General features: G+C 38.0%; 1 protein-coding gene across 1 annotated transcript in view; it reads left to right on the forward strand.

Annotated features, from left to right (window-relative positions):
- The first annotated feature begins 5664 nt into the window (after positions 1 to 5664).
- Positions 5665 to 26211, forward strand: part of npas2 (neuronal PAS domain protein 2) — a 51656-nt gene continuing 31109 nt past the window's right edge. Inside the window, exon 1 of the mRNA XM_034684615.1 lies at positions 5665 to 5948. The gene's annotated coding sequence lies outside the window, so the exon portion shown is untranslated. The remainder of the gene's footprint in view (positions 5949 to 26211) is intronic.

Raw genomic sequence — 26211 nt, forward strand, 5'->3', positions numbered from 1 at the left:
AAAGTATAGATCATCCCAGTCAAATATTACTCCAATACAAGTGAAAGTTGCTGTCAGATTATTACTTGAGTTAAAGTACTGAAGTTCTTGCTTTCAAAAATACTGAAGTATTCAAAGTACTTCTTAAAAATCTCCAAACTTTGTATTTTCCCAATACATAAATGCTGTCAAGAATACATAGGAGTACATTCGCTTACATTATGTTTATTTAGAAACCATTACTTGAAATCTCTTAAAACTATACCATGGAATAAAAACTGCAACTAAGTTACTCCAAGCACAGACAACTTAGTTTGAAATGTTCATCTGGAATGAAACAAATGTTACGTATCTCGATACACTTTCTCAGGTTGGACAGTGAACGTTTGCATGTTTGGGCAGAGTGGGAAACAGGGAGAACATTTCAAACGATACGTATCATTCCTCATTTCAAAAACCTCTAACAAGGAATGAAGATATGACCATGGGTGCTCAGGTGTAGAATTATAGCCATCATTACCACCTCTAAATGAACTGCCTGATCTGAGTGAAATTAGCTCTGTGCTTGCTCCACAAATTCATGACCTGACTTCAAAGCTAAAGTAGTGAGTAACTAGAGAATTTATAGAAATGTAGTGGAGTCAAACGTACAATGATTGTCTTCTGAATTTAGTGGAGTAAAAGTAATAAGTACCCCCAAAAATAAAACTCAAGTAAAGTACAGATACTCAAAAAATGTATTTAAGTACTGTAATCAAGTAAATTTACTTTGTTACTGTCCACCACTGCATATTATAGATGGTCAGTGTCATTTTGTTGATAGAAAAACACCATTCAGTACCCTAAGCCAGGGGTTCCCAAACTTTTCAGCCTGTGACCTCCAAAATATAGGTGCCAAAGACTCGCAACCCCCATTTTTAAACACATATTTGATTAACTGAGAATGTAATCTGTATCCCATTCACTGTTAGGTATGTAATTTACAAAAACAAATACGTACATCTAACATATCCCCCTCATCTCAGTTTTGCTTCTATGAATCCTCTCTACTGCAAAGCTCACCAGTTCCTTGAAAATAGCAACCTGACAGCAAGTTGAAATAACAGAATAAGGTACACTTGCAGTCATGGAAATCTTGACAACACGTCTGAGTCTTGACTAGAAAACCAAAGTGAAGTCACTAGTTATTCGGAAAATGGAAAGTAAATGTTCTATGATTCATCCTTTAAAAAACATATCTGAAATTGACAAAACAATGAAGCAAGAACCTGGGTAATCATTGTTTTACGTATTTTAAACTTGTAACAACATGATTCACAAAGAAAATGAATGACTGATTTCATGTAGGTCATCAGGCCATGTATTGCAATAGCAAAGAAAGTTGATTGGCTTTGAGGGTTGTGGTTGCAATCAGTTTTGTCATAAACAGTATAGTACTTTGAACTTTCTGTGTGTGTGTGAATTGATGGAAAACTATGGGATCTTCTTATGTTTTTCAACTCAAATAATGATGTAATACTTCTTTCATTATATCTTAGCTGTATCTAGTAGATGCTTTGGAGAAACAGAAAATTGCTTGTAGTCATAGAAAGAGAACATTTTAAATGTAATCTTTCTCTGGGTCTGCAACGCCTACTTTTAGGACCCCCTCCCCTCAGGGACTGTCCCTTACATCAGACAAATGCCTGTATAGAATTGTAAGAATAATAGCAATTAAACTGATAACTAAATGGAATAAAACTGTTAATGCAATTTAACATGTAAAAAATAACACACAGAACAAATAATTTAAATGACGTTTTTAAGACATGATGGAAACAGATAACAGACTCTGATGAAATATTAAAAAAACAGAAGAACATAAACGTTAAAAAACTTAGAAGGCTTATATTCGAGGGGGGGGGGGTATATTTGTATTTGTATTTTATTTTCTTCATACATGTTTCTCTTTGATATGCATTATTAATAGACATTCTATTTTTTTATTTTATGCACATGATACCCAGAAGAACCTGCCCATTGGATCCACACACCACTGCTCTGATATTATCTCTAAAGGGGTGTTAAGAAATTATCTTCAGTTACACTCAGATCAGTTCTCATTGGGTCACATCAGAAGAGAAAACAAACTCTGCCACATTCTTTACCTTTTACTTGCCTGAAGCCAGGCAATTAAAATCTGTGCGAGTTGCCATTAGAACAAAGCATGGGAAATGCTGAGTATTAAAAAAATGTCATGAACACTGTAAGATGTCAGGGGTGTAATTATGTGGAAGATAATAGAGATATAATGAATTGGTGTAAGCAAAGGAAAGGGGAGTTTGTTCTCTTCTCCTCTGGTGTTGGACATTCCTTATGGTAGCTGCAGATTCACAGAAGATTGACAGGCAGATAATAAGACATACAAGCGAGAGTATGATGCAACAGAGGTTGAAAGGTAAATAACTGCTTTCTAAGACTCATTATAGCCTGTTAAATGTTGCTCTGACTGAAAAAGCCTTTGTTTTCATCAATGGCCCTTTTGATTTTTCTTAAGAATAACTTGTTAGTCCATATCTGTATTGTTTTTGAGAAAAGCTCATGTCATACACTCACAGTAAGAGCAATCAGGAGCCAGCTCATTTAAATCCATGACTCACAGCAATAAAATGTTTCAGACTATGGGGTTTACCACTCAAATCACAACCCTTACTAGCATGACTGAGCTGTTGTTTGTTTGCCACATTAAACCTTTCATTAAGCATGTATGTGATGCCAACAATCAGAGCCAAAAGTAGTTCACCTCCAACTGTTACGAAAGACTAAAATGCAATCTTGGCAATAGCAACAGGAAAATCAAACAATCAAGGTGAGACATGCCCCATTGAATACACTGTGTATTTGGTTGTGGAACAGCATGTTAGCATGAGTGATTTGTCATTTTTCAGGAAGTGGTTTCATGATTCGGTTTTTGAGTCACTTCTGCCTTAGAGTCTCCAGACAAAGGCTCCAGTGAGTATACCCGCATACACTGAATTACTTTACTTAATCAGTTTGAAGTTTATATGCTTGAATACAACTGTTTTATGATAACCTATATTTTTTAATCAACAGCTTGGATGAATGTGTTGTGCTTTTCAGTCTCCACATTTTTTCATATGTACACATGAAGCACTTTACGTATTAGAAAATGTACCAAAAAACCATAGGGAAACTTTTAAAACCTGAATATATTGATTAAAGCCTCTGTCAGGTACTTTCATTTTAAGTTGATCACAGTGACTCATGTGGAAACACTCCACCTGTCCTGCAGTCTGTTCAATTCTGCAATAAAAAAGTCCTTCTGGGAGGCACTTTCTGGGATTGCTGCCTATACTCTTAACATGAGTACAACCTAGACCTGTTATTTTTGTCAAGTGTCTTTAGAAAACAAATGTTTCTACATAGATAAATATTGATTAACTGTTTGATAAATTGATTGTAATCCCTTTTTCTGACACTGACCTGTTGGCAGCTGAAAAAGGCTTCATAAGTTACACTGAATTCATCAGTCTTGTTGCTGATAATCTTGTTTGTTTATGTAAGTCATCGTGACATCAGCATGAATGCCTGCCTAAAAGTCATCACAGGAGGTTTTGACTACCCCATTTACCCAATATATATGGTCATATTTACCTCTGCCAGTAATAACACAAGCTACTTGGTATCAGCTTTGTCCATTATATAACCTTTGACCATCAAATTACTTAACTTGTCTAGTCCTGTTTCCTGCAGGCAAGAATAATTGCAAAAATGACACCAATGCTGTCCTCTATAGACCTCGAGCTATTAACTGACCCTCTTTTCCTTTCATTTATATCATTGTAATCCCCTGTTATGTGCTAAACTTCACTGTTTACATTTGCTTCCTTTTAAATTATGAGCAAAACTATAGGACCATGCTTCTTACATACGAGGCACTGTACAGACTTGCTGCCAGCTAAATATCCAAAACCTCTCATTGTGTAATCCACTCCTCATCCGCTCTGATCTTCTAAAATCAGCCATATATCTATCCCATTACTCACATTTTTTTCTGTGCTTCCAAAGACTTTTCAACACTGTAACAAAGTGTTTTAAAGTGCAATGTAAATTAAGATTCACTTACGGATTTAGACAAACAGTTATCAGATTAGTGTGAAAACTGCAGTTGAGGAATGTAATATTACTTTTATTACAGGTTTGAAATCTCTAAGCCATCACTGCTCCCTGTATGCTCGAGCTGGCTGGACTGCATTGTCTACCCATAGGCTACATCACTGGCATGTCTTTGTTTATAAGGCGATTCTTAACTTGCTTCCCTCGTATTTATGCTATTTTATTCATTTAAAAAATACTGGAAGCTACAGTCTCCGCTCTGTGACACAGTCACAAAACTTGCTTTTGCGTTCAGTCCCCAGAGTACATCTTGAAATGGGTGAAAAGGATTTTTAGATATGCTGCTCCTGCAGCCTGGAACCTGTTGCAGGAGAGACTGGGTTTGAGTGAGCTTGTCTCTTTAAAACAAAAGGTGACCAGGCCTTTTCAATTAGAGCTCCAAGTTTGTGGAACTCCCTGCCACTGACAATTAGACAGTCCACAACATTAACTGCTTTTAAACCTTCACCAAAAACATCTTTATATAAGAAGGCATTTCTCCACCCCTAATTCTTGAATTTGCTCTGCATTCAGATGTCTTGTTCTGCTTCTGTCTTTTTTTCTCCCCCCTGTTTGCAACATCTTTTATGCTTTGTAATTCTCTGCTTTTTTGTTGTGAAGCACTTTGTAACCTTGTTAAGAAAAGGACTATATAAATAAGTTTATTATTATTATTATTTAAATGTTTTTAAAAGCAGACTGAAGGCTCTTGAGGAAGATGCTTCAGTTTGTAAATGCTTTGACTGATGCCTTTTGTTCTGAAACCTATGATATGATGTATTAGAATTATGTGTTGTTTGTCTGTAACTTTGCTGGAATGTGCTGCTGCTGATCTTGGCCAGGACACACTTGAAAAAGAGATGTTTAATCTCAATGTGGTTTTCTCCTGGTTAAATAAAATAAAATAAAAAAATATATATATTTATCATATTTACAACACATTTTCAAAATAGTAACATCTGAATGCAGGGATTTTTATTTCATATGTAACATCTTTACATTGTGTACTGTAGTTGCTGCTTGACTTATTAAGAATCTGAAAACACCTCTTCCTGTGCTACATTTCACTACTCGACCCAAGGGTGGCGCCACAGTGTACCTGGGAAGGAAGAGGACACATCTTACCATATGCACTTGTCTTTACATTTTCCAATCACGCTGATCAACAACAGTTCACGTATATATCAAGATGTGATGATCGACTGTATAATGTCCTTTAAGGGATGACTCAGAGAGCAACCTGGCATGACGCACACGAAACACAGCACACCCGTGTAGCTTACTGAATATGTATGGAGCCATATTCAGTGCTTGTATAACCTGTTGAATCTCTGCCCGATCAGGCAATGGTAATAGTCTTTTTCATTAAACAAATCTCCGGAGCGCATTGTAATCTATTCATTTAAAGGGCGCCCTGAGCACAACGACAGGCGCAGAAACACACATGCATGGTCACATAACTTTATTTAGTATATAGTTCAGTGGGCGGGACTGTGAGTGTGGACGCTCTCTGGCTGCAGGAGTCTCTTCATTCAGCCGTCATCTGTGCATGTGAACGGGACGTGATTTGATAGGATATCAGTCAAATGATAATGTAAAATTTGAGGTGTGTGTGGATCAGGATCTTCACTCTCAACAGGCTGTAACCCCGACAACACGACGGTGTGTCGGTTTGTAGGCTATATCATTTTGCAGAGTCGGCGGTGCAGTTTCATCTCTCCGCAACTTTTTTGGGGGATATAGGACGCAGGGTTTTGGTCGGCTTTTTCCACGTTTCAGTCTGGATTGGTCTGACCTTTCGTTCACCGAATAAGGTAAGTTTACAGCTTTTCCATTGCCAGTGCCAGCGGCTCTAAAAATGGGATTAAATGTAGTTTAAGGTCTATTTCTCTTTATTTACTCAGATCTGCTTCACGGTATTTAAAGCAACGGTTCAAGATTTGCAGATCATATTTTTATTTCAATTGCTTAAAAGAAAATATTTACAATACTGACTAGCTATGAATCATTTAGTCATTTTAAAGTCAGCATTACAGCATTTGAATGAGACGTTTTCTCACAGTAGAGCTTGAAGTAGCCTAATAGTTTTGTGTCTACCTGGAAAGAGGGGTCGCTCCCAGTTTTGGGGGAACTCTGCCTTTTTTTTATTATAGTCTGCTGTCAAAGTTATCGCGTGAGTTTGGATAAATTAAATGTATAGATTTCCTCAGCTACAAGTCCATTGCAGCACTGTCAGTATGTTTGGGAGACCCAGCAGTGGAACAAAAGTGCTTCTTGTGTTGAAGTTGAAAGAAAGCCACTCATTTGACGAGCGATTATTCTGCGTCATAAATCCACGTAGACCCGTGTGTGTCGGGGCTCGAGCCATCTTGCCGGCTTGCTGCGTCAGTGCCGAGGCTGGCCCAGCAGACGTGAATAGTGATGAGGATATGTGCTGACAGCTGAGTGGGATAGGCCGGGCTGCTCCTTCAATGACTGAACTGGGGTGTTCACTGCACCATATGCTCCTTTTTTTTTTACATCATGCTACTAAACATTTGGGCTCGCTTCATGACTCAGGCCAACTTCTTCTCCATTCAGATGATTTTTAGTCTTGTGACTTATTCTCACAGTCTGAAGTTACACTGTGGTCTATTGCATTTGGGTTAAGGTCTGTTCATATGATAACTGAGGTCAGGGGTTAGGTATGATCTTTATCTATTAATGGGAGCTCTCTAATTGATTTTTTATTGAAATTTTGCATTAAGCATTTCCATGGTATATACATCATCTCTACATTCTCCACATAAGCTTTAAAATCATAATTTCAAAATCACATATATATCAACGGAATTAAATAACATAACAGAAACTAAAAGGAAACTATTTACAACAAAGGAGCAGTCTTTTCTTTACTTAAAATATACTATAGAACTAATAAGCAGTGAAAATAAAATCTGAAGGGTTACAAAATTAACCCTTTGCCTCCAGTTAACAGTGAACTGCTCTGACCTGTGATTAACAAGTGCTGTAGTCTTTTCCATGTTGTAAATGTCCATTGTAATGTCCATCCATCCATTTAGAGTTGGGCTCTGCTGTGTCAACTATTTCCTGGTTAACACCTTTTTTAGCGGCAACTAGTAGAATGTTCATTAGATACTTTTTTTTTTTGACCAATCTTGAGGTACAGTATAATCCCAAAATACAACATCTTGATCTCAAGAGGTCATGGGAGCTCTCTTAAGACAATTCTCTCTCTCTCTTTCTCTCATTATTGGGCCATAAACCAGATGTATTGACTGCAGCTGTGGTTACAAATCTACATTGTTGCATAGCCTACTGCTTTTCTTCAGTTAATACATTGTCTGACTTACATGTGATAAATATGGGTCAGATTCATGAGTGGTACTTAGGATGTGACTCATAAACATACAATACTTCCGATACTACAGTGTCTTTCACAACACAAACTTGATTGGATTTAATTCAATGGCTAGAGAGAGATGAACTCAGTGACTCCTAAATATGCTCAGTTGCATTTATACCAATGTTTCTGGACTCTTCCAGACATTTAAATGGAAAAATATATGCGTTGGTCATGTGAGATATCAGTTGATGTATCCTAAAGATTATAATATTTGGACCAGTGTTTTTTTTTGTTGTAAATTATATTGAACTGTTGGTTAAATTGATACATGGATGCATATCGATGTATCATTACACCCCCCCAACAACAACCAGTGACATGTAACCAGAAAATCAATCAATCAATCAATCAGCCCACAGTCCAGTCCAGAAGTCCACTATCTCTTCTTGGTCATGCTGTTTAACCAGTGTCATCACTGAATACTGTTGAGCAGAGTTAGCATACACTGAAAAGAAGAGTTAGCATACATACACTAAATGTTTCAGCCTTTTCCTGATACAGCAGATACTTGTAATTTAAGATTTATTCTAGCCTAGTAACCTACTAAGTTGTCATTGTACACAGATAAAAGGAGAGACCCTTGACATTGTCCTTGTGCCGGTGTGTTTTAAAAACATGTAGGCTTTGATTTATTCAGAGGTATCACATTATCATCAGTATCAATGCCTGGGGAAATGTTAAAAATAACATTTTTACATAATTTTCAGGTTTCTTTTTATGATTATGACTTATTATCTCACAACTAGGACCAATTACACAATAACTGACTAAGCTTTTCACAACCATGAAAAGCCACCTCATAATTATCTTGCCCTCATACCCACTAGCATCTCTTTTGCTATTTTGCCATTTTCCCCTTTTCTTCTTAGTGCTACCTTTCTCTTATTTTTTATTTATCCTTATCTGTGTTTCCTGTAAACAGATTTATCAGTTCACAGCCCTGCGTTTCACCTTTGAGAGTAAATAGAGACAGGCCTAAATGAGACTCTCTCTCTCTTCTGAGATTTAACTGTGATCACTTGTATTCTGCTTTTGCTGAAGCATTGCTGTGTCTGGGGTTTTGCCTCTTTTTTTTGCTGAAGCTATGGGGTGGTGAAGGTTAGCTAACTGATGACACACAGCCTCGTCTCTGATGTTACAGAGCATGTTGTGGGGAAAGTAGGTTACTGGGCCATGTCCTGCAAGCTTAAACTGAACGCTAGTCTGAATATTGCTAGAGCTGCTTAGTGTGACTGGGCATGCACAAATGGTGGAGGGCCATGCAACAGCAAAAGGGATCATTTCCACCTTCTGTCTCTTTAAGAAGACAGAGTGGTGCTCCACATAGAATGAATGTTGAATGTACAACCCATGTTGATTCATCTCAAACACACATGAAATGGAGTGAAATCTGACATCAGGTTGGCTACGTCACAGGTGGCAAATTACCAAGTCCTATTCACCCTTCTTATTCCTTTTTGTTTGATCAGCCCATATTTAATATTCACACTGTACTCATGTTTGTATTCTACTTACTCACAACTCCATATTCATTTGACTTGGAAATAAAAATGTAGTGCTGTAATGTTGAAGCTGAGAAAATATGATAAGATACACATTGCCCAAAATGTTAGTCTCTCTACATGTTTTGGTAAAATTATGGTAAAGAGAGAGAGGCTTAGAGTTAGAGAGAAACTCTCATGTTACCTGTCCTGGTTTCCACTGCAGAACCTTTTGCTTTTATGGACGTTACAGTCTTTTTTCACTCGGCTATATGACAATAGTCTCCTCAGGGTGTAACATACTTGAGCTTGTTATGTATCCTTTCACAGTGTTGTGCTTTGTCTTTTAATGATTAGGTGTAAGCAAACAACAAGCATACCAGGAAAAAATGTAACTTTCTTTGTAAAGGTTAAATGGAAATACCTGACCTTAAACATCAAGAGCATTTTTTAGTGCGGAAGAATAAAAGAAAATAGTTCATAGCTGGTGATAAAATAGAGAAAGCTGAGGGAGATGAGAAACAGGCACTCTGACTTTATTTTACAAGTATTTGAAGTATTAATTTCGACCAGAACTAGGCCAGATTTGTATGCTCCTTGACAACCTGTAACAATAGTTTCTGATGTTATAAATGTTTTGAATGCTGTCTGGCCAGCCCTCAGAGCCTGTTTGCCCTTTTCCAAGAAAGGCAATTCCTGGACTGCTTTGTGTTGAATGATTAAGGTTCGACAGGTTGTGCCAGTTGTAATGAAGAAAGTTTAACACAAGCAGGCACTGGATGTTAAGTAGACAAGTAAAAGTAAAAGGGCACTCCTCCACACAAACACAAACACAAACACACACAAAGTCCTTCTTATTCAAATGCAGATGTACAGCATCTTTTTACCTCTCAGCCCATTATCACAGAATCTCCTTCTGCTTTTGTACTAATCAAATACTACTACTACTAATAATAATACAACAACCCCAATTCCAAAAATGCGGAGACGCTGATCGAAATCCTATTATAAACAGATTTAGGTGGTTTACGACCATTTAAACTCAATATTGAATAAAAGCAGTGCAAGGACAGCATATTAAATGTATAAACTGATTTTTTATTATGTTATGAAATATATATGTTTATTTCAAATTTTATGCCAGACACATTTAAAAAAAAAAAGTTGAGACAGAGACAAGGAAACAAAGGAAAGTTGCGTAATGCTAAAAACACACCTGGATAAACATGCCCTAACCAATTAGGTTAATTTGCAACAGGTTAGTTATATGACTTTATATAAAAACTGCATTCCAAAGAGGCTGAGTCTTTCATAAGTAGAGATGGAAAGAGGTTCACCACTGTGTGAGAGACAGTATGAGACAGTTTCAGAATAATGTCCCTCGGATTAATATTGAAAAGAATTTGGGGATTTCATCATCTACAGTCAGTATCACTTTGGGACTGACATCACATCCTTCAACCGAACATGCATTAAACTGCAGGATAAAAGTCGAAGATCCCTCTGGGCAGTACGGTCCACAGCAGAACAGATGGAAAGTTTAATGACTCTCTATACTCTGCTAATCCTGCAGGGGCCTGCATTTGCCAGCAGAGCTATCAAACAATCATCTTATTTGACATGTATTTAATTTTATAGTTTGACCTATGTTCCATCTCTTAACATGGGGGAGGCGGGGCTAATGACATACTGAACTTAGTCAACAGGGAGAACTCTAAATCGTTTGGCCTCATAGTCACTGAACACCTCCTTCCTCCTGCTCTGTTGCAGCCTGCAGACAGACCCCTCTCTCCTTCTTAACTGCTCAGCAAGTATTTAAGCCAAAGCTAAAATACTTGCGCTTTTGCACCAGCAAAGGTGCAAGCTAAAGCTAACTTACACTTGGACTGGCATAAGCACCACACAGCAATAGGGTAGTTTGAATATCATTCACTGGCTAAGTTGCTGGCAAAGGCAAACGTTAGCCAACAACATTGACAGGGGTTGGACAAGAGATGTAACTTCACTGATATTACACCTGATACTAATGGTAATGATGATTTTGATGCCAGTCATCGCAATCAGACATCAGAAATAAGGTCAAGCAGTGAAAGGAAAAGTATCAGCCCAGGCTTAGAAATTACACTACAACATTTTAGTTCTCCCATTTCAGAGAATGAACTTTGGACCCTGTAATTGTTCCAAAAAAGTTTGGATGCTGTGTATAATGTTAATAAAAAACGATTTAGATGGTTTGTAAAACATTTAAACCCTTTTTTTTTTTTTCAAATGTGCAAAGATGTATCAAATATTAAAGGTAAAATATACGCTCATTTTAATTTGATGACAGCAACATGCTTCAAACTAGTTAGGGCATGTTTCCACCATGTTACATCACCTCTTCTTGTAACAACACTTTGTAAACAATTGGGAACCCTGGAGACCAGTTTCTTGAGTTTTGAAATTCAAATGTCCCATTCTTGCCAGATTGGATTTCAGCTGCTCAGCAGTTCAGGGTCTCTGTAGTGTTTGGTGGAGGTTGCCTATAGGCCAGATTTGGCCCAGGAGTCACTAATTGAATACCCTGACAGTAGATGATAAAACCCCCAAATTCCTTTAAATTTTGATGCTGAGGAACATTATTCTGAACTTGTTCAACTATTTGTTCACACCATCTCTGACGGAGTGGTGAACCTCTTCCATCTTTGCATCTGAGAGATTCCTTTTTATACCCAGTCATGTGACTCACCTGTTTAAAATTAACCTTATTAGTTGTGAGATTTTCTTCCTGGTGTTTTCTTTATTGTAAGCATTAAAGCACTTCTTCAGTGTTTTCATATCCCTGTGATAACTTTTTGAAACATGTTGCTGGTGTAGAGTTTAAAATGAGCATAATATATTCTTATAAAACAATCTGAGTTTTCATTTTTAACATCTGATTTGTTGTCTTTGCACTATTTTCAGTTGAATATAAATGAGTTTCAAACCATCAAAATCTGTATTAATCAACATTTTACACAGCTTCTCAACATTTTTGATATTGGGCTTGATATATTTCTCAGCTGGCATTTCAATAGCATGATCTCTTGAGTCCAAGGCTGTTTTCCAAGCTGACATTTCCATATTGATCTGTCCTTCTGAACTCAAGACAAACTTAATTAACAGTGATGTAAAACAGGAATAGAAGTAATAGAAATAGCAACAAATCCTCACATCTGAGAACCTGAACCCAGAAAATAACTGGCCTTTTTGTTTGACAGATTGCTGAAATGGTTCATTAACTACCCAAAATAGTTGGCGAAAGTGTTGGTTTGACACAGCTTAACATAATAGTTTTAACATGACACCATTGCAGGATTAGCACAAATGAACCCTGAAATAGATCCCCTTGTTCATTATGGAAAGACTCACAGACTAGATACAGACTGTGCGATTTGTAGCATGTTTTTTTACTTTCTAGTCCAGTATTTTTGATGCTCTACTTGTGCTTCATTTGGATCTATCCCAAAGACCTGCTGGAGTAGTGGGTGAGCATTTCCTTCCTTTGTTGTTAGAGAGCTTATAACCCACAGCCTGGAGCAACAGTCTCTAATTAGCTTCTCAAGTTGAATAAAAAATACTCTGTGTCTTGTGCCCACACACTCCTCTTAATGAAGAATTTTTCTTATGTGTTTCTCTACTGGCCTTTCTTTGTTATTTTTTAAACATTAATTCATATTATGTGGCTGCTGTACTTAAAAGATGAAACTGCCAATTTTCTACATTAAATGGACTTGCTCAGAAATGGAAGAAATGCCAGTGACTTCATGTGGGAGGGACTCAATCATACAAATCTTTATATGTGTTTTTATACGTAGTCTTATAAGACATACAAAATGCTCTACCTTAATAATAAAATGTCTAAAATATTTCCCATCATTGAATTTAGTAAACAACTTTTGAATTAAAGTGACAAATTCAAATTATTTTCCTGACATCTTCAATTTCTTCTCCATCCTAAAATGTAGAATGAATAAATGTATAAATATTCATCATTGGGAACAGTCCAGACTTCAGATGTCTCCTTTCTGTGAAGTCACACACAACTGTTTTTTACATTTCTGTAGCTCGAGCTTCAAGCTGAGCACAGACGCCTTTCAAAAGACATAGTGAAATTGCAATTTATGGGACATCATATGTTTCACATTGTAGATTTTCCAGTGTAAATAAATGTCAATAGCAGAAAAAAAAGTTGTTTTTTGAATATTTTGTTGCAGCTTGACTGTGCCATTTAGTCTTCAGTGCTTAAGTTAGCATAAAAACATCATGAGGAGAAAATGCTTAAATCAAAATTGGAAATCACTTGGGCGCTGGTGGCCTAGCGGTCTAAGCGCCCCACATACAGAGGCTACAGTCGTTGTTGCAGGTGTCGCCGGTTTGATTCCCAGCTGGTCAACCATTTCCTGCATGTCTTCCCCCTCTCTCTACTCCCCACATTTCCTGTCTCTCTTCAGCTGTCCTATCAAATACAGGCAAAAAGGCCAAAAATATAACAAAAAAAAAAAAAATGGAAATCACTCTCATGCCAGTTTCTGCATTGTTCTGATTTTGTTTCTAATTAGTGTGTTCATATGTAAGACTTCAAAACTTCCACAGTTCATTTCTGCTCTACAATCTTAAAAAAGTCACACGACAGGTTTGTTGGGCTGTGTACACAGAGGGTGATTACTGACAGCCACGGTTGCCGAGAGTCGATCACACTGGTCTATTTTTGGCTTTGGGAGTTTCTCCATCTGTGGTCATTGAGAGTGTTAGCAGAGGGAGCTAAGTTCTATAATAAAAATAACTACCTAACACTTCATAAAGCCATTATTTAACATAGCATCTGCAGAATTTCTATAATAGATAACAGAAAAATCAGCAGACATTACCTATTTATGCCAACCGTTCATTCAGGAGTCACGTGGGTATCAAAGCTTTTTGTGGCGCACTATTTAGTAACTGATTAAAGATAATAATCTGAGCTTCTGCTTCCTCCTTTGATCCAGAATCAGACAACTCAAACATATAAAGCTGAACTTTGTATATTGTCTGCTGAACCAGGAACTTAACCAATCAAGCTTGATCTGACACATATCCATAAGAAACGGTCCAAATAGACCAAAAGGTGTTTTTAATGAGGCAGGTTTTGTGGTTGGTAATAACATGTGTGTCACTCTTCTAACATGAGGCTCAATTTGGATATCATATAGCCATTTTTACCATCCAGAGGCTTTGTGTTGTTAATGCTGACACCATTCCCTTATATAGAAAGGAAACACCATTAAACTTGTCTATCAGCTTTGTTGAGTCAGATGTGTACTAACGTCACTCCATGTTTTCTCTGTCCTACCTATGATAATTTAAGTTTAACAAACATCTGGTTTTAGGCTAGAGATGCCTTGGCATACATTTTTTGAATAGCAAATTATTGGGTCAATCTCCAGTCAAGAGATTTGTGCTTTTTTAGAAGTCTCTCAAGCCCCGGGGCAAAATGTCAGAAAGGATAGAAATGCTGATTAATACAAACATTGACATCTCTTCTGCTCCATACTGCACAACACAGATGCCTTCCTCTGTGAACCCGGCTTCATTCAGCCAGTGGAAATATGACAGTATGTTGCACATGACTCTTGAGACTATGACTGGTATTCATGTCACCCTCTTAACCTTGTAACTATGACAGACAAAATGTTCAGCTCTGGTTATATAACTGCAGCTACAGACGTCATCGTCCTTGCTGCTGTCGCTGATCTCTTGCTCCAAAGCACACAGTCATTGTGCTTAGTAGCTTCAGGCTCGGATCCACTAGGGCATGATTAAAACATTTAGCTGCTTTTTGACAGAAGAAATAATAAAAAAGAAAATCTTCCAATCTCCTGGCTCTAAGACTTATCACACTGCGTCAGTTTGCTTTCTTTTTTTGTGTGTTCACTGCTTGAAACAAAATCTGAAATCTGAACACTGAGGACGGTGTTCTGCTGCACAAAGATATCTATTAAGGAAATGTAATTTCATTGACCTGAGGGTGGCTATCCTCTTCTTTCAAAAGAGTGAAGTTATCTTCATGAGCGAGGATCATGAAGTACCAGGTGAAATGTATTCAGCCTGTATTTGAGTGCTACACTGATTTCTATTGAACAAGTCAGTTCTTCCTAGAGCCTGACTTTTTTCTATAGCTGATTCACGGGACAGGTTAAGCTTTTATCTTTCTTCCACCACACAAGGTCACTTCCAAGAATCGGGTGTGGCTCCACTTTGTATTTCGGATGAGGAAAATAAACAGTTTCACAATACATGAGGGCCCAGCCCCTCTGTGTGACCTATATGTGATTCAGATCTTGAGCTCAGGGTGTGGGCTGCATGTGCATTACAAGGCCGTTTGTTTTGTTGGAGTAAATAAGCAACGCAGAAGAGGACCATTAACTAGCATGTCAAGTCTGGTGCTGAAAGAAGAGAGCACTCCCAGATGGATGCTCAGTGGGTCATCTGCAATCTGTGATGTCAAGTGGCAGAACCTGATTGTGGCTCATAACTGCAGGGTCAGATCCCGGCCCGGTGATGATGGATTTGTTTTCTCAGAATGAGAACATTTGAGCAATACCTTACATTTAGATGTACTACCAACATTATGAATAGGATGGTCTTGAGCTTTCTGTGATTGATGCTTAGCTTGTTTTTCAGAAATCTGAATATTTTGTAGATTCCAAAAGACCAAGAGGAGAACGGGAAACTTTGATCCTCTGTCCCCATAAGGGTCAAGGGTCTCTGATGGTCGGTCCCAGAGCTGAAAGGGAATTTTCTCAAGGACACTTCAGCAGGGTGAACGAATCATGACTCAGTATCGCTGATCTGTTTCCATTTTTATGAACTGTTCTCCTGAATAATATGCACACATGATTCTCCTCGTTGAGATTGCTGCTGCTTCAAGCTTCCAAATAGGACCTATTTCACGGTACTTTAATCAGCATGAGTCAAAACACAGTGAATATGAAATGAAAACTAGTCAGTGAGTTTATTTTTTTTTCTTCCCACGACTAATGATCCAGCCCCTTATCATTAAAAATGTAGATCTTATTAACCCACTTTCTTACTCGGGCATCTACTGTGATTACACAGGAACTCATTTTTTTTCTTTAAGCAGGCCCTCAGGTGAAAGAGATGCCATCTACAGCTGGTTGTTGTTCTATGAAAGTGTTAATTACCGTCATGAAAATGAAAAATTCATGGGAAGTTGTCAATAATGTCTGCTCTTTCTTTCTGGAAATGAATAATATGTTCAGTCTTGTGCTTTGCTTTTGAAATTAAAAACAGTTGGCATATTGTCTGGTGGCAATTCAGTATTGAGCTGTTTTTCCTCCTCAAAGAGTGAAGGCTTTTATTACAAGCTGCTTTCCTCTATAAAGAGAAACCTTAATCTAACTCTGTGTGCTTTAAGAAGAAGGCTTTGGAAATATGAACTACAGTGTGTCATAACAAGGAAAATGAAATGGCAGTAGATAGGAATTGAGACATAAGGTCATTTTTTCCACGTACTGCTTGCGAAAGGCTATTTGAGTCCACTCCAGAGTCTGTGCACAAGAGAGTGGGTGACTGAGATTTTTAGAAGCATTCACTCATGATCTCATAACACTGATATTACTCTGGTTAAGTCTATGTTTTGTCTTATGGTTATTGTAGAAAGATTAGAGCTGTTCAGCAGTCAGGAATGTAATCAAAGATAGAACCTGTGATGTGAGCCTGAGACAGCGGTACAAAGAAAGCACTGCGTTGCCCTTTCCACCCGTGCCCTAGAATTGTGACCCACATATTTGCTCACACACTGCCTTAGGTAATTGCATCTTTTTCCTGAGCAGCAGCAGACACTATCAGGCCTGAAATAATTTAGTGATTTATGTAGAATTGGGGGAAAGAATATAATTCTCAGGAAATTTGAGAGTGGATCTACCAGGTGAAATTATGTTTGCTTTAAAGGTCTGCCTTGTCATTGAAAGGATTCAGCCACCCACATTGAGTCTGCGCTGTGTGGTGAATGTGTAATTACAAGGCACTGCGGGATGAGGTATCGCTAAAATCATTGACAAATGTTGATGTATAAGCATAGAAAGCCAACATGGAACAAGTGAAAGGAACCTACGGAACATACATAGTAACACTGAGCAGGACTAAGCTCTCTTTCACTACTTACTCATTTAGAGCCAAAACTGTCTTGAATCACTTCTTAAATAATTATATGTGATTGCAAAAGTATCTATTCTTGATCTTACAAAAATAAAAAAAATTCTCATCAATTTCCAACAGCACTGCAAGACTGTATAGATGTCACAGATGTAGCATTTTTGACGTCACTCATTGGTCTGTGGACAACAAATGTGGAGCCTCAAGTTTACTATTTTGTCTGTTACTGTCTTGTTTCTATGGAGCAAGAAGTGACCACAACAGGGTGGATTCACATTCCTACATCCCTGTCCTGGTAAACATTCACTGCTTTATCTTCCATTTTACTCCAAATGCTACTAACAACTTCCAGCAATATAAAGTATAACAGTATCAGTAGTTTATAAAAAATCAGGCTATATTTAAGATGACTGAAAACGATAGCTGTTTTGGCTAAGAAGTCATGGAGAAATACTTTGCAGAATAAATAAGTTGACACATGGGATAAATTTCTCATAGACCTCTTTAGAGTTAGACTTTATATGTAATCTGTGCAGTGGAAGGAAAATCAAGAGGCTGCGTCTACTTCTTGTGAACAACCTGAGTTAAAATCAAGCGGCAACCTCATGCGGAAGTGTTATAAACTGCAATTCATCGAGAATCCACTTGAGGCTGCAGAAACACCGGAAACCACATAGACATGAATGGGAAAAAAAACACTTGGCCCTACGTAGCTAATCTCTCTATCGGCACACACTGTATGGGGGGTGAATTTTTTTTCTAAGGCGGCGGTTCAGAAGATTAAGATTCTACATGACTGAGTTGACTCCCGGTCGGGAACACATAGCTATTGGCTAGGAGGCTCAAACTCCACCCGTTTACGTCACACTCTGCCTGGTTGAGTTCCTCATTTCCAATATGGCTGTTGCCGTCGATTGACTTCAAAACAGCGCTCAGGAACAGATGGGTGACATCACAGATACTACGTCCATATTTTATACAGTCTATGGTTAAAACCCCAAAAATGTTGCAATGGAAATTGTAATTGCTAATTTTCTCGAATGATAAACAGTTTATCTGAAAGTCTTTTTTTACTCAACATAATAATATTTGAAGCCACAATTTGGTCACATTGAATCCAACAGGTTGTTTACGTGGGCACAGTTATGGATAGCATGTGTGAAAGGGCATGTGTGTTTTTTCCCCTTAATGCGCAGCAGGTGAGGATGTGTTAAACTGCTCTGTGACAGGCTCGTCCAGCGGGTAGAGCTCTATGAGTGCAAAGGTTCAGCTGTTACCCAGTGGAGGATTAGTGTGAAGCTGCTGTTTGGTTCAGAGGGACAGTGCTCGTGGGAAAGAACTGGCAAGGAGGGTGTGAAGATTTAGTTTCTTTACAGAGTGCTTTTTTTCCATTGGTTACTCAATGGAGGAAAATGCTGTAACAGGTGAGACTGTCCCATATAGTCCCTTCTGTGATTTTTCACCCTTTTTTCTTGCTCTGCTGTTGGGTAACAGCTTAAGTTGAGCTTCATCTTCACTGGATTGCAAGGTGCAAAATGTCCTTGACCTGAACATTGTGTAATTTTGAACTAGCCAACAGTGTGAAGAGGCTGAAGAATGGTTTGTAGAAATGAGAGCCCATTTTCTTTAATAAGGTGATTTTCTATTATTGCTGCTGGATGAACATCTGCTGCTGATGTGACGTTCTGATCTTTGTAGGAGAAGAAAGAGATGTCAGGAGTTTATGACATTTATCTGCAAGCCAGTGCAAATTTATCATGAATGTATTATTGCAAATGATCTCAAATAGGGCTTAAGTTACCTTATTATCCGTGCAATAACTTACCAATCTATTTATCAGATAGAAGTGTACATAGTGTGTATACATCTGTATAGTTCAACTCAACTCAACTCAAACTTTATTTATAGAGCACGTTTAAAACAACCGGAGTTGACCAAAGTGCTGTACAGGACAAAAACAGCACAAATGACAAACATAGCATACAATACAATACTAAAATACAATACTAGAATACGTAAACAGTGCAAATGGATAATAAAATAAGATAGAATAAAATAAATTAAAATCTAATTAAGATTATGCCAGATGTCCACTCAATGTTGATTAAAAGCCAGGGAAAAGAGGTGTGTCTTAAGAGACGATTTAAAAATCTCGATTGATCCTGCAGAGCGGATCTGTAGGGGCAGGTTGTTCCAGAGCCGAGGGGCAGCTGCCACAAAGGCTCGGTCACCTTTGGTTTTAAGCCTGGTTTTGGGAGTGACCAGTAGCAATTGACCAGATGATCTCAATGTCCTGGCAGGGACATGGTATTGGAGAAGCTCGGTCAGGTACTGGGGGGCTAGGCCATTAAGAGCTTTAAAAACAAACAATAACATTTTAAAATCTATTCTAAAAGCAACCGGGAGCCAGTGCAGCGAAGCTAGGACAGGGGATATGTGGTCACGCTTACGTTTTCCAGTGAGGAGCCGGGCAGCAGCGTTTTGTACCAGCTGCAGGCGGTGCAATAATGAGTGGTCCAGGCCATAATACAGAGAGTTACAGTAATCCAATCGACTGTTAATAAAAGCATGGATTACCGTCTCAAGATCTCTCTGTGGCAGGTACCCCTTTACTTTTGACAAAATCCTCAGGTGATAAAAACTATTTTTAACAACTGAGCTTACCTGTCGATCAAATTTTAGCCTGTCATCAAATATTACGTCAAGATTCCTGACTGATGACTGGATGTTGCCATATTTTATTTTATTTTATTTTATTTTATTATCCCTTTATCATTGCTATTATTATTGTTATAATATTTTTTTAACAATGTTAGTACATTGTTGTATTCCCCTGTCCCGTGTTGTAAGCTGCTGTAACAAAAGAATTTCCTGAAATGGGGGACCAATAAAGTATATCTTATCTTATCTTACCTTATTAAGCCAGGACCTATTGAATTCTTACCTCAAATGAACAGATCCCTGCATTCATGTTTTTTAAGGCAACCTTTCAATCAAATATTATTTAATAATAAAGGTAAAACAGAAATGAGTCTTTGGAAGCTGCAACTCTTTGATAAACTCTTCAGCTCAGTAATAAATCATATTTCACTGCTGTGTACACCGTGTTGACAATGTTCCAGTGGTTATAATGAGGAATCAGAGCAGACAGTGAGAAAGCTTTCCTGCCACTTTATTAATATTCATCAGACTAACAAATGGGTTTCTGATGTGTGTGTATGAAAAATCTCCCAGACCTGAGGAAAAAGGAAACGAGTGGCTTTATGGACACAGCCGCCGTGGTTGGGGGGGGGGGAGTAGACACCACACACTGTTACCATGGGAACACAGAGGGAACAGCAGTGCCACAGTCTAATTAATGACAGTCAGTGCTTCAGCAGAGGGCCGCGATGACATCATCAATACTAGTTATCACAGATGTAGCCACCGGCAATATGGCTTAATGTCTGACGGATTATCACAATAATCCACTTTTTTTTCTTCTCTGATGTAAATGAAAGCAGTGTGTAAAAAGGTACAGGATATAAAACATCCAACACTGAGCGTTTATTATGTAGTGAGGCCTGCTTATGAGCACTAAATGTCATCTCATCATCCAATAGCATGACCTACATAAAAGAGCGGAACTAATCTGTATGTAGGCGGATGGTGAATAATGCAGTAAAATGTGGGAGATCTTTATGAATCTTAGATGTCTCACACTTGTTGGTAGCTGGCATAGCAACAATTTATTTCAGAATAATTGTTTCATCACTCTGGCATTGTTTGCTTTCTTATTATTTTGGTGCCATGCTGTAGTCTATTAGCTCCCCTCTGCGTTAATGGCAGAGATTCTTTGATGCATTTTGAACATTATTTCAAACATTTTTTCATTAGTTGACTTACTTTGACATCACTTATTTTATTGAGTTACATAACAAGGGGCAGCTTACTCCTGCAACCATATGCAATAAGACCTTTTGACTTATGTGAATGTATTACTTTGGACGTACAGTTGTGCTCATAAGTTTATATACCCTGGCAGAATTTGTGATTTTTTTGGTCAATTTTTCAGAGAATATGAATGATAAGAGAATTTTTTTTTTTAACTCGTGGTTAGTGGTTGGGTGAAGCCATTTATAGCAATACCAATAGCAATTTTATTTGTAAAGCACATTTCATTACACGTAAGTTCAATGTGCTTTACATGGAGATTAAAAAACATAAAGATATTTTTCCAAATAGAATAAATAAAAACAGAAAAACAATAGATCCACCCCAACATGCATCAGACACAGCAACCAGACAAACAACAAGTGTTGCTGCACATGCATCCAGTCACAATATTCATCAAATCATTCATACGCTTGAGAAAATAAATATGTTTTCAGTCTTTTTTTAAAAGTGGAGACAGTTGTGATGGACCTGAGGTCAGCAGGCAGTTTGTTCCAAAAAGATGGACCAAAGTAACTAAAAGCCACTTCACAGGACCTAGATTTGACCCTGGGTACATTTAAAAGACTTCCACCTGCTGACTTAAGGATCCTGGTCAGGTTATACAATTGTCAAACAACTGTGTTTACTCTTTTAATATCATAATGACAACAGAAACTACCCAAGAAATCATAAATTCTGCCAGGGTATGTAAACTTATAAGCACAACTTTACACTGGATGAGTGTAAGATATGCAACAAGACCAAAACTGATTTTCAGTGCAGTAACTTGAGTCCAAATTAGGTTCCTGGGAGAGTTATTTCCTCCTGAAAGCACTTCTCAAAGAGTTCAGGAACTTTTGAAGTGATTTATTTTTGTTTTTTGTGTGTAACACATTAATAGTTAGAGAAGTAAGCACCCATAAGAAGGAATAACAACAAAGTCCAAGCCTAATGAAATATTATGTTGAGGAGAAAATCCAGCTTCGTCCAGTTAAAAGTTGCACAAAGAACCTTACCTGTGTCTATCTTGCATGGCGTAAAATAAATGGTAAAAAACGACATATAAGAGCTTCTTGTTCATGCACCAGAAAAAGAAAGGGTAGAACAGTTCATTGGTCTTTAAATGGACTTAGACTTAAGAGTTTACTGTCATGCATGTAAGTCTGCACTTTCACGCAATAATGCATAGGGCTCAGTACCACCGTCAGACCGCTGTCATGCTAACAAAGACAGTGCTAATATGCTTGTGTTACAAAGGTCTAAACATAAACTGCAAGTAATTGCCACATGTGTGTATGTAGACCTTAAATACAGAAATCCAAACAGCTTCTTCACTGACAGTTTTCCATTTGTCTCCTTCTGCACCACAACTGTGTTCTTTCCCTCGGATATGCACTTGCTTTCTAAGTTTTGTCATCTGCCATTGATGTTTTCTGTTTGTTGAGCCATAGTTACCGTTTAGTCACAACCTTGAAAAGACTGAAGAACACAGTGCAACCCCTCTGCCTGTTCCCTTGTGTAATCACTGTGAACCACAAAGTGGCTGCATTAGAGCAAAGTTTTCCTTGATGAATAACAGTCTTTAAATTTGCTCTATTGGCTCAAAGGAAATTATTTGTCAGAAACGTTTTCATGAAGTCGATTTAGGGCCACAGCTGGATGTGTTTGTACTGTGAAATGTTTCATGTGGAACCTTCAGAAATATTTCGGCCACTGAAGAACATTTATTTCCTCTGGGGGAGCCAAGCGTTTTGTATTCAAAACTGGACGTTGCATAAAAAAGAAATTCAAAAACTATTCAGTGAACATGCTAGACAATTTGTAAGGATCCTTAATACAGCCCTCCCTATAAGAAAGTCATCATCACACTACATGTTTTGCTTTGCATGTCCCTTATGTGTCCTTTATTGCAAAGCAAGCACAGACTAGACAGGTTAGCAAACATGTATGCTGTTTGAAGTTTGACATTATGTGGCATGATTTTTGTATGTTGAAGTCCAAAGATTATGAATGGATACCTCTAATGACCCTTGGTTATGCTATAGAGCACTTGTTTATCCCTGTCTTTCATGCACTTAGGTGAAGAAAGTTGCATTGCATAAATTAAGTGTATCAATGTTACATTTTATACTTTCTAAAACTTTAAATACTTAAATGTTAGCTTTTGTTTTTTTCAAGATCTTAAAGCGGTATGAACTGGATTTAATGATGCGGTTTGTCATGTTTTTCTGGCATCCTCACACTCATGATGATCAAATGATGTGTGTGCACCAAGAGTCCAAGAATATTTAAGTCTTGCTTGTCTTTTATTTGGTAGAACTGAACTGGACAGAGTGGCAGCTTGGTGATTTTGTTTGTCTGTCTCTACTGTTTTGTGTTTGTACAAATATTTTGCAGCGAGTTCTGAATTTTTGTTATTGCTCTGTTTATATATGGGTTTAAGGTTTCAAAAATTGGAAGTACTTTCTTATAATAATTGATTGTTGAAAAACTCTTAGGGTCCCAAACATGTATTTGATAAATTTAGTAAATAGGTTTGTCCTAATTAAATATTTAGCTGTGTGTGAATGTGGATGTACTCTTTAAAATGCCCATTTAACTGCAAGTGTCATGCATATAAAGATAAGTCTGATTCATGGGCAGAGAAGCATGTTAATATATGTTAATGAATGGTGGTAGAGACACACTACATGTTACACTGAACCGTGCTTAGTAACTACACTTGACTGAAGTGTTTAGATATAAGATTAATGCGTATCACGGACAGAATAAATTTCATTTGTGGGAACATACGAGGACACGACTGAGTGTTACTTCACCCATTCCATATTCAACACTGGCTATATGCTTACAGACACATGTATGGGCAGTATTCAGACTGTGAGTGTCTTCACTTGGACAGTAGCCAGTCACTGAATGGAATAGTCTTTATTTCAAGTTTTTTCTTACACCATCATGTTTGGAATAGTGTCTTTTTCAGAGTTGATTCACACTTCCATATAACCGCTGATTGCTTCTTGTCGTCATTCTAAAAGGTGCAGTAGTAACAACACTCACTCCTGTTGTGTTGTGGTCTTCAAACTGTCTTTAAAACCAGTTGGTGGTGTCTCTGTTTGCTGGTGGTTGGCCGCAATTTTCAAGCAAACTGCCAGACGATCATCTGATATTGTTTTTGATTCAACCATAAGATACAGCTTCGTAATTTTCAACAACACCTGTTAATTTATCCCGGTCAGTGACAAAAATAAATCTAATTGGAATTTGTCTTTGTCCAGCCAGCTCTATTTCTGACATCCAGCTGACTTTCTTGTCTTTTGAACTGCAGAGAAACTGGAACAAGCAGTGTGATTGCACAGTGGGAACTCTTTAAAGAATGGTCCAGCATTGGCAATTGACTGACCAATGAAGTGGGGGGGCTCAGTAGTGCTTGGTGGACCCTGCTGTGTTCAGTCTGGCTAAACTGTAACCAACACACAGTGAATCCATCTTTTTTAACCATTGATTTAACGATGGTTTGTGCAACAACCTCAACATAATAAATATTCTTTTACTTCCATATTTGAAGCATACTTTGGTTGCTTGGTCGAAGTTTAGCTTCAACCATCACTTTCTTACTAAGTGCAGGACTAAGTGCACTGGATGAGTTTGCTGAGGCATTTGAGAGTGGCTGCTTTAGTTTGGGCTGACTAAAAAAGAACAGTTAAACACTATTACCTCAATGGTTCCATGCCAAAGATTCAATTTATCCACTTTGACATAAAGGTGCAGTCACCCAGTCTGTGAAGGTGCTATAATTTACTGGGAGTCCTGAGAGAGACACTGTGCTGCTGTGGTTCCACGTCTGACAAGCTGGTTAGAATGGCATCATACTAGTACCACATCACAGGCCCGGATCTGTCAACAAAATGTGGACTAGTAGAGCAGCTGCAGACGGAAAAGGCTGTGGGAAAGTATGACTCATTACATGAAGATGGCCGCTGAGACAAGTGGTCTGGAAATGTAGCAACTCTACGAGTCTGTCTCAAGTTCATGGACGTCTGGAGAGACATTCTAATCATAAAATGTTGAATAATGACGTTTGGCAGAGCCATGGTCTGACATTTGGTTGGCTTTGACTTTTTTTCTGTTTTGAAAGTTGGAAAAAGCTGTAAAACTCATAAAAAAGACCCCCTTACCAGATATGGAACATGAGATACATATTATTTAAGTCTCCTGTGCAGCTGTAGTACCAGTTATATAACCTTAAACAGCTTGGTATTAATATTTAGTTGCCTTAGGTTGAAGTTGTCAAACTGATTTACTGAAAAGCGCGTACGTGCAGGCTGACACTCGCCCCTTCCATCATAAGAAGCTACGTTTGTCTGATTGGGTACTGCATACACAAAAGGATTTTCTGGTGTCATACACTGACATGTCAAAGCTGGGGATTCTCTTTAGCTTTGTACTATTCATTCACATGACAAGTGGCCTTCATCACATGACTGTGTCATAAGGGAAACACTTTAATGCATCCTAAAAGTCCTGAATGAATGTAAGAAAAGGGAAGGGCAGTGAGATTGCAGCATGAAGTGGTGTTACAGAAAAGTGATGTAACTGCAGGGCTTGGCTGTGGCTTGGAATCCCAGGACTGTGACAGGTGTGCATGTTTTTTTACAAAAGTTTGGCAGACATAACTAAGTCATTACACGCCAGAGGGAGGAAATCCTGAAGTATAAATATCATGATTTACCAACTGTTTAGCAGCAGGTTACCTGGTGCATTAGTGTCCTGCCATACACTGTCAGTGGATCAGACTCTGGTACACAATGACACACAGCCATTTGAATTCACTGCTTTTGTTATGCATGCTAAGTTGGTGGTTATATGGATAGCAGTGTAATTGAGACTCATTTGTGAAGACTGAGCAAATAAAAAACGAATATGCTGTGTTGACATGACATTTTGTAAAGACTTTTGTGAACCACAGATAAGGAAAAGCAACAAGTTTTCTCTTAACTTCCCCATGAGGTTTACATTTGTGGTTGGTGTGAAATGTCTCTGCAACTATTTGATTATTACCATAACATTGGGTGCCGACTCCAGCTCCCCTCAAGATGAATC

This window comes from Notolabrus celidotus, chromosome 5 (genome assembly GCF_009762535.1).
Source record: "Notolabrus celidotus isolate fNotCel1 chromosome 5, fNotCel1.pri, whole genome shotgun sequence".
In the NCBI taxonomy this organism is placed as follows: Eukaryota; Metazoa; Chordata; class Actinopteri; order Labriformes; family Labridae; genus Notolabrus; species Notolabrus celidotus.